Source organism: Malaclemys terrapin, chromosome 2 (assembly GCF_027887155.1).
Source record: "Malaclemys terrapin pileata isolate rMalTer1 chromosome 2, rMalTer1.hap1, whole genome shotgun sequence".
NCBI lineage: Eukaryota > Metazoa > Chordata > Testudines > Emydidae > Malaclemys > Malaclemys terrapin.
Window position 1 is genome coordinate 20,046,447 of NC_071506.1, and position 7,311 is coordinate 20,053,757.

Genomic DNA, 7,311 nt, shown 5'->3' on the forward strand with positions numbered 1-7,311 from the left:
TTCCACTTGCAACTCAGTTAGTCCTTCGTATCTCCTGAAGAGAACCACAGTCCATATTTTATCAAAGGGATAATAACAAACTAATATTTTCCCACTAAATACAATACAGGACATAACATTGTAATGCAGTCAGTTACATTCTAAGTTCCTTTTCACTGTGCTATATTCATATTCCTGAATATTAGCCTGTGCTAGTACTTACCTTTCAATTGGGAATTATGTGCAAAACTTCTTCTCTTCTTGCAGCTTATTTATACCCTCTGTGGACATTCTGAAGTGTTACTAATGTATTTTTCTTCCATTTCCCTTTTACCTGTCTCCTCTCTCAACAGTCTCTTAGTCCCACATTCCCATTTAAAGCTCTTTAGAGCACTTGGCTTTCCCAACTGCAAAATTTACTTGGACTGCAAATGTTGAGATTTAACTGAGAGCTGAATGTGTATCTTTGGCTCCTAAACCCCTCCCAGATGAGAGTTTGAGATTCTGTATTTGCTCCTAGCACTAGTAATACCTGACAGGTAATTGTAATTCCAATGCAACTGCAGTTCATGAAAAGTTTGAAGCAAAGTTTTATTTTATATTCCAACTTTTTCCTACTGCCCATGACAAGAAATATCAAAGGCAGAGAGACCACAGTCTAGTGACTGGAATAGGAGATTTATGGATTTTCATTCCCACCTGTGCTGCTAATTTTATTATTAATAATTATTACTATTATGGCAGCCCCATTGTGTTAGGCATTATGCACACATAAAAAAAGATAGTCCTTGTCTCAAAGATCTTACGATCTTTGCATGTGACAAGAGACAACTCACGGATGCAGCAGATTATAAAGGGTAGGTGAGAGGACAAGGTCCAAGGAAGCAATCATGTTTGGTATATTTAATAGCAGTGCCAGCATGCCAACAGCCTACCATAACTTGCTGTGTGATCTTGGGCAAGTCATTTAGACCCTGATCCTGCAAACCTATAGGAACATGCTTACCTTTATTAAATAGCAGTAAGTAGGACTCAAAATAGTAAAGGTAAGCAGGCTCCTTACCTGTGATTCTGCAAGCAAGCATGTTTGCGGGATCACAGCTTTAACTTTGTGCCTCAGTTTACCCACCTGTAATATAGGTGTAATAACGCTTACCTTCCTTACAGGGGTGTGGTCAGGTTTAACTAATGTTTGTAAAGTTATTTGGGATCCTCAGCTGAAAGGTGCTCCCAATAAATGAATTGTTGTTAAGACATATAAGAAGCGTATAACTTGAATTGTGCAAGTACTATATGACATTTGACTTATCATGTGCCACACAATTCCAGATGCTTTTCTTTTTGTATATGAACTCCCAAAGCTCCTTATGACTCCTTCAAAACAACCTGAAAAGGCAAGAAAGAAGCAGCAGAGCATAATTTTCATTTCTGCCATTGCACTGTTTGGAAATAAAGGGCTGCAGGGGAAATCTTCAGGGATACACAGGTGCAAAATCAGTTACCACCCTTAGCCTTCAGTGACACTGGAGTTCCAACAAGATCCACTTGTCGGCATATGTGCTGCCAATGCCACTAGTGGATTAGCCACTTTCCATGTGAAAAAAGACTTCATGGAGAGGATGTGACCACACTGGCAATGGGAGAACCTGGAGGTCAATCAGGTCCCTTCCCAATTGAGTCACTTGCTGAGTCACATTCTGCCTTTGGATGCCCATGTGACACTCCTATTGATATTACTGAGAGTCCATCATGCATATCTATGAGCAGTATATGACTCTGAGAAGGTCACTTCCTTCCATCTACATCAAGTAGTCTATAAGCTGGATAGAAGCAGAGCCTTGCTGAGAAACACCCTCCTAGCTGAAGTGAGTTGTCCTATGTACATATATTTATATTCAAATCATATCTCCCCAGGTTGCTGAAGAATGGAAAAGGTCTTCACTTAGACACGAATGAATTGCTAGTCTGGCTTGAGAACTTCCACTGGCAATCATTAAGTCTATTCATTGGACACATCTCTGTTAAGACTTCTGGCTCCAAGTCTGCAGTCCAACTCCTCATTCCTGGAAATCAGAGCGGGGGGATCCCCCTTGTGTACTATTATTATCTGTATTAAGTAGCACCTGATCAAGACTGGCACCTTGCTGTTCTCAGCACTGTACAAACAAATGAGAAAAAAAAAAGTGTCTGACACAAATAGCTCACAGTCTGTATGCCGTCATTTAAGCAGGAATGTCCCAAACATTGCCTCTATCCCACACCTTCCTTTAGCAGTCAGCAGTCACATCTCAAAACTATTGCATTTAAATGTCACAGTGCAAAATCCATACCATTGATTTGCAAGAACAATGGTGTTCCAATGCGGAGAAACTCATTTTTTTCCAGATAGTGCTTCATTTCAAAGTTCATATGAATTGATATGAAATCAACACTGGACTTTGCTATAGAACAACTGCTTTTAAAAGGGCAATGGTACAAGAAGGTGTATTGCAGAGATGGGTTTGGCTCTTCATAGAATGTGTAAGTGCTTTGCTTTGTTCATAGCCCTGAAGACTGTTATTCAGAGAATCCCACTTTGAAGAAAAGGTGCTTGGCTAGCATGTTCCCAGATTGTTTTTACAGCCTAGTGTTGTGTACCTGTTTCCCAGTCAAGGAAAGAAAGGGCGTGACTCTCCTCTCGCTTACACCAGTATAGATCAGGAGTAACTTCACTGCAGTTAATGGAATAAAATCATTGTTAGGTGAGAGAAGGATCTAACCCAGGGAGACAGAATTTGTCATCTTGAAATTCTGCTCTGCTGGTGCTGCTGCTGCTACAGGTCTCTTGTAGAAACCTCTCAGCAGCATGTAATTTAAATCCAATTGGACTTAAGTATGGACTAATAAAAAATTCTCTACTTCCTTACCTATCATGGCATAAGCCCAAGCTGCATTCTGTCATGGGTCCCTACAGCATTTACAGTAAATGGATGGGCAAAAACTCCCCACACAAACTTGCAAGACATTATATTAAAAAGGGAAAGGAAAATCCAAACAGCTCAGCAGGGACTAAGAATGTATAACTTCTATTGTCTCACCCATGCTGTTGGTGATTTGACTGCTGGAGATATTAAGAGCTTGATTCTGCAAGTCTTTTGCATGCAGAAATCCTATTGAAGTTGAGTGTTGTGACCGCTGTTCATCGCATAGGTCACAATCACACATATATTACCTTGTAAGTCCCCCCGCCATCTGTCTGTTGTACCCACCTGTTGTCTCAGAGAGTGTAAGCGCTTCAGGGCGGGGACCACTTTAGTTCTCTATTTGCACAGAGGAGTTGGGATCTCTAAGCACTATTGCAATACAAGTAATTCATAATAATGAACTCCCAGCAAGGTCCTCTGCAGGACAACAGAAGAATTGCAAAAAGAACAGGAGTACTTGTGGCACCTTAGAGGTGCCACAAGTACTCCTGTTCTTTTTGCGGATACAGACTAACACGGCTGCTACTCTGAAAGAAGAATTGCAATACCAGCTGACACCACTTTTCTATCAAGAGCTGTATCTTCTCTCCACCAGTAGCCAGTACCAAATGGTTCAGAGGAAGATGTGAAACTGCTGCAATGGACAGTTATGCAGTAACATGATTCACTGGCCTGAAGGCAAAGGGTCCTACAATTGCATGGTATTTATTTGAGGAGGGAGGGATAGCTCAGTGGTTTGAGCATTAGCCTACTAAACCCAGAGTTATGAGCTCAATCCTTGAGGGGGCCACTTAGGGATCTAGGGCAAAATCAGTATTTGGTCCTACTAGTGAAGGCAGGGGGCTGGATTCGATGACCTTTCAAGGTCCCTTCCAGTTCTATGAGATAAGCATATCTCCATATATTTATTTGTTGCCCCAGTGGGGGCACTGTGTATCCAGGAGGTACAGTGTCCCATGCAAGAAGGGGGGACATGCATTTTGCTTTCTATCCACCTTACAGTCCATTCATCCAGCCCATACTACTTTAACTTGGTGGCAAGAATACTGTGGGAGATGATATCAAAAGCTTTGCTAAAGTCAAGGAATAACACATCCACTGCTTTCCCCTCATCCACAGAGCCAGTTATCTCATCATAGAAGGCAATTAGGTTAGTCAGGCACGACTTCCCCTTGGTGAATCCATGCTGACTGTTCCTGATCACTTTCCTCTCCTCTAAGTGTTTCATAATTGATTCCTTGAGGACCTGCTCCATGATTTTTCCAGGGACTGAGGTGAGGCTGACTGGCCTGTAGTTCTCCAGATCCTCCTCCTTCCCTTTTTTAAAGATGGGCACTACATTAGCCTTTTTCCAGTCATCTGGGACCTCCTCCGATCACCATGAGTTTTAAAAAATAATGGCTAATGGCTCTGCAATCTCATCCGCCAACTCCTTTAGCACCCTCGGATGCAGCGCATCCGGCCCCATGGACTTGTGCACGTCCAGTTTTTCTAAATAGTCCCGAACCACTTCTTTCTCCACAGAGGGCTGGTCACCTTCTCCCCATATTGTGCTGCCCAGTGCAGCAGTCTGGGAGCTGACCTTGTGCGTGAAGACAGAGGCAAAAAAAGCATTGAGTACATTAGATTTTTCCACATCCTCGGTCACTAGGTTGCCTCCCTCATTCAGTAAGGGGCCCACACTTTCCTTGACTTTCTTCTTGTTGCTAACATACCTGAAGAAACCCTTCTTGTTACTCTTAACATCTCTTGCTAGCTGCAACTCCAAGTGTGATTTGGCCTTCCTGATTTCACTCCTGCATGCCTGAGCAATATTTTTATACTCCTCCCTGGTCATTTGTCCAATCTTCCACTTCTTGTAAGCTTCTTTTTTGCATTTAAGATCAGCAAGGATTTCACTGTTTAGCCAAGCTGGTCACCTGCCATATTTACTATTTTTTCTACACATCGGGATGGTTTGTTCCTGCAACCGCAATAAGGATTCTTTAAAATACAGCCAGCTCTCCTGGACCCCTTTGCCCTCCATGTTATTCTCCCAGGGGATCCTGCCCATCTGTTCCCTGAGGGAGTCAAAGTCTACTTTTCTGAAGTCCAGGGTCCGTATTCTGCTGCTCTCCTTTCTTCCTTGTGTCAGGATCCTGAACTCGACCATCTCATGGTCACTGCCTCCCAGGTTCCCATCCACTTTTGCTTCCCCTACTAGTTCTTCCCTGTTTGTGAGCAGCAGGTCAAGAAAAGCTCTGCCCCTAGTTGGTTCCTCCAGCACTTGCACCAGGAAATTGTCCCCTACATTTTCCCAAAACTTCCTGGATTGTCTGTGCACCGCTGTATTGCTCTCCCAGCAGATATCAGGGTGATTAAAGTCTCCCATGAGAACCAGGGCCTGCGATCTAGCAACTTCTGCTAGTTGCCAGAAGAAAGCCTCGTCCACCTCATCCCCCTGGTCTGGTGGTCTATAGCAGACTCCAACCACGACATCACCCTTGTTGCTCACACTTCTCAACTTTATCCGAGACTCTCAGGTTTTTCTGCAGTTTCATACCGGAGCTCTGAGCAGTCATACTCCGTTCTTACATACAATGGAACTCCCCGACCTTTTCTGCCCTGCCTGTCCTTCCTGAACAGTTTATATCCATCCATGATAGTACTCCCCTTTTGGTGATCAGCCTCAGCTAACAGACCTCAAGGACATACTTTTCAATATATATATATATATTACTCCCAGACATACCTTTCACGATGACTAGGATGACTGGTGTGACACATGCTTTCAGTGGAGAACTTACCTGCCACCCTTTATGACCTATTGTATAATATCAGACCCAGGAGATCCCTGTAGTCCTTATCACTCCCTCCCTCCCACATGCCCTCTCAGTTAGTATCAAGAGGTCCCTGGGTCACAGTGTTCCCGCAGTCCGGCCTTAGGCAATTATAAATACATTTTTCACACACGTGTATCATTTTATTAGGGGCCAGATTCTGACGCCCTTACTCATGCTGAATAATGCCTCCCTCCTACCGTGGCGCCACTCATTTCACCAGGACTCCTTGTGGAGTAAGGAATTATGCAACCTGAATGAACGTACCAGAATCTGGTCCTTGGTGTTTAGCCTCCTAATTAGCTGCAGCAGCATCTTTGGAAGGAATTGCCCCTCCCTTCTCCTCCCACGATCCTTCTGTCTCCGAAGGAGGGAAGCTGGCCTCTTCCCATCAGACACTGCTGCAACCCCACCCATCAAGAACACTGCTGCAGCTGAGCCCATTTGACCAAGTCATGCATCCTGTGTTGTACCTTGTCCATCGTCACTTGATGCTGCATCTCAGAAGATCCGGTCTCTGTTGTCCGCAATCCACGGTCCTACTGATAGGTTTAAGGCAGGAGTTCTCAAACTGGGGGTTGAGACCCTTCGGGGGTCACGAGGTTATTCCAGGGTGGGTCGTGAGCTGTCAGCCTCCACCCAAAACCCTGTTTTGCCTCCAGCATTTATAATGATGTTAAATATATAAAAAGTGTTTTTAATTTATAAGGAAGGGGTCGCACTCAGAGGCTTGCTATGTAAAAGGGGTCAGCAGTACAAAAGTTTGAGAACCACTGGTTTAAGGTAAAGCCGACTATGATGAGATGTCGATGATTAAGCTGGTGAATATTCATTCATCAGAAAGTGAAATGATGTTAATATAAAATGAGCACAGGATCTACTCTGTTTTTCATTCAATTAACAGCACAATCATGACTAACTGCCCTGTGGTGATGTAGATTTAGTCAAGTCATTAAGATTTCAGATTACATGTGGTGCTAACTCCCCTTTCTCTGCCCCCAGCCTGTTTTTCAGCCTATCACAATCCAAACAGAAACAAAATCACCAGGGGTTAAAAAAGCTAAATTGGATTACAGTCACACTCTTCAGAAAATAGAGTATTCCTAGTAATTGCATTCCATTGAATAAATATCCCTACATTAGTTTACATCACATTAGTATTCTGACAATGATTATTTTCATTGTAATTTGCTTGTCCGGGAATAAGTGCAACACAGTGCACGGTGCACAAACAATTGCTGCATTCGGAGCTTTCATGTTTTAAAGATGAAACCGGGTCCTGAGTGCAGCATTAATACAACCTTAGATTTTAAAAAGCCCTGTCTCTAATGCTGGAGACTTAAGAGCCAGATAACTGAGAGTCTGATCCTGCTCCCTGAAGTCACTGTGAATTCTGCCATTTACTTCAGCAGATGCGGGGCCCTTGAAAGTTATTTTTCTTTATATTGCAGTACTCTCCAACAATGGGTTAGTCGCTTTGCAAGCATATAGGACCAGATTGCTATACCTGCGCTCATGTTAGATAGCATTTATTACAATGGGACTTCTTA